Here is a 2308-nt window from a genome sequence, read left to right as displayed (position 1 = left end):
GACGACCCCGTGCCCTGCCAGCCGGCTGGCAGGGCACGGGGTCGTCGTGGAAATTATCAACAATAGCGTAAAACATCTTGTCTTTTTTTTTTTTAATTATTATTTAAGGCGTTCCACGAGCAGAAATCTGTGTCCAAACATTTGGTCGGCAGTAAAATGAATCCAAAAATGTTTTAATTTAGATAAGAGCAAACGAGGAACAAACCAGGAATGAACCGTTTACATTTTGTTAAATAGGTAATAATGAGGTCACGTTTACTTATAGAGTCTTATAAAGACAGGGAGCAACAAATCAGGAGCTATAGCCAATTACCATGAACTAATCATTATTAGTTTTTTGTTTCCATATCCAGCTTTTTAAAGCAATCAAAGGGCCGCACGGTGAATTAGAAATAATGTGGGAAACATTTTCCAGACTTTTCTTACATTTCCTGAGATACATCACAGTTAGCATCAAATTATGTCTCCCCTGTTCCACCAAGGACAAGACTCTTAGCATAAAAGGTTATAACTTTTAATTTTGGAGCATTTAAGGTTCAGGTTAAGTCTGGAAATGCAAATGATTACTTATTGGACAAATAAAAATGTTCTGGTCTATTTTAGTCTTTTAGATACACCATATGTCAACTTGTTTTAAAGCACTTTTCTTTGCATTTAATTAAATTGGGGTCCAGATGGAGATTGGCCAGGGGCCATTTTTGGCCCATGGATCTTCTGTTTGTCTGGGTTAGACAGGTTTACGGCTGGCCGGAAATAAATTTAAATGCTTAAAGTAAAATTTTGTATTTCATTGCCCAGATTTATTTCTCTCCAATCTGAAGTTTAAAAACGTAAATGTGGATAAAAATGGCTGACTTTTACGCTCACTAAAAGACTTTGAACAACTTGGATCCAAACAACGTGCAGCGGTTACACATTTTATTATTATTTCTTTACTTTTTCCTGCCCATGTAACGTTTCTTTTCATTTCACAGTTCTTCTTGGTTTCATGTCAGAACTTTCCAGCAGTCAATGAGAATCTGATTCGACTTAAATGATTTTATTTGTTGTTTGGGATACAGTTAAAAATGTACCGAAGCTAAACTGCGTCCTTTTCTTGGAACGGGTTTATGAAGCAGGATTTTCGTTCTAGAGGCCAGGAGAGAGGACGGTCTCTCTTCTGATCCACGGCAAAAGGTCTCGGTCTAGCCAGAGCATCTGCGTTGTCTCTGTCCTGTCTTTAAATTCTTGTCGACAGGATTTTAAAATCTGGAAAATTCCTGGCACAACTTTGAAAGGTGTCCGTGTAGCTCCTGCACAAAATTCCAACCTCAATTTTATAAAGATAAAAAAAAATCTGGGGGATAAAATGCCTATATTTTGATGTATGAGCTGTAACAGACGTGTAACAATACCCAAGGTGAAAAGCTGCAGAGTGGCTCAGGATGGTCACCGTGGTAACCACACACTGTCCCTCACTCCCTGACTGCCAAGTTACCTTAAATAAACAGTCACTGCGCAAAAACTAAAAGTTAGATCTTAAAAATTCTTGAGTATGAGTGGCATAAAATGTTGACGTTCACACGTGTGACACTTTATTTTTCTACAGCGTTGTATGTAGGAGATATGACAAGTTTAAAATTTGCTTTACTGCTAGTATTTAGGAGAATAATTTGAGCTAAAATTCAACTGATGTTTGTGGAAGCTTGAGCTTGAACTTTCTTTATTCAAGTAGGGCTGGAGAGAAAACCAGGAGGCATGTTGCAATGAGAGCTACAGCAGGTGGAAGAGGACAAAAATCCCTTCGTTTTGATTTACATCATAATGTTCGATTTTGAACCTTCAGCACCAATGGCCTGCTGTTTCTCGTTGCTGGCCAGACCAACTATTTCCTACTGGAGCTTCACTCTGGTCACCTGCAGGATCGTGCTGCTAACGGGACCACGCTGCTAAGAGTAGCACACTGCTAACAGGACTGCACTGCTAACAAGACCACACTGCTAACAGAACCATATTGCTAACAGAACCACTCTGCTAGTGGGAAAATGCTGCTGGCAATACCATGCTGATAACAGGACCACACTGCAAACAGAAACACACTGCAAACAGGACCATATTGCCAGGACCACGCTGCTAGCAGTATTATGCTGCTAACGGAAATAGACTGCTAACAATAGCATGCTGCTAACAGAACCACAATGCTAACAGTAGCATACGGCTAACAGAACCACAATGCTAACAGTAGCATACGGCTAACAGGACCACAATGCTAACAGGCCCACGCTGCTGGCAGTACCATGCTGCTAACAGAACCACTCTGCTAACAGTA

The sequence above is a fragment of the Nematolebias whitei genome, chromosome 14 (assembly GCF_014905685.2).
Source record: "Nematolebias whitei isolate Nwh7 chromosome 14, NemWhi1, whole genome shotgun sequence".
In the NCBI taxonomy this organism is placed as follows: Eukaryota; Metazoa; Chordata; class Actinopteri; order Cyprinodontiformes; family Rivulidae; genus Nematolebias; species Nematolebias whitei.
Note: the sequence above shows the minus strand (reverse complement) of the source record.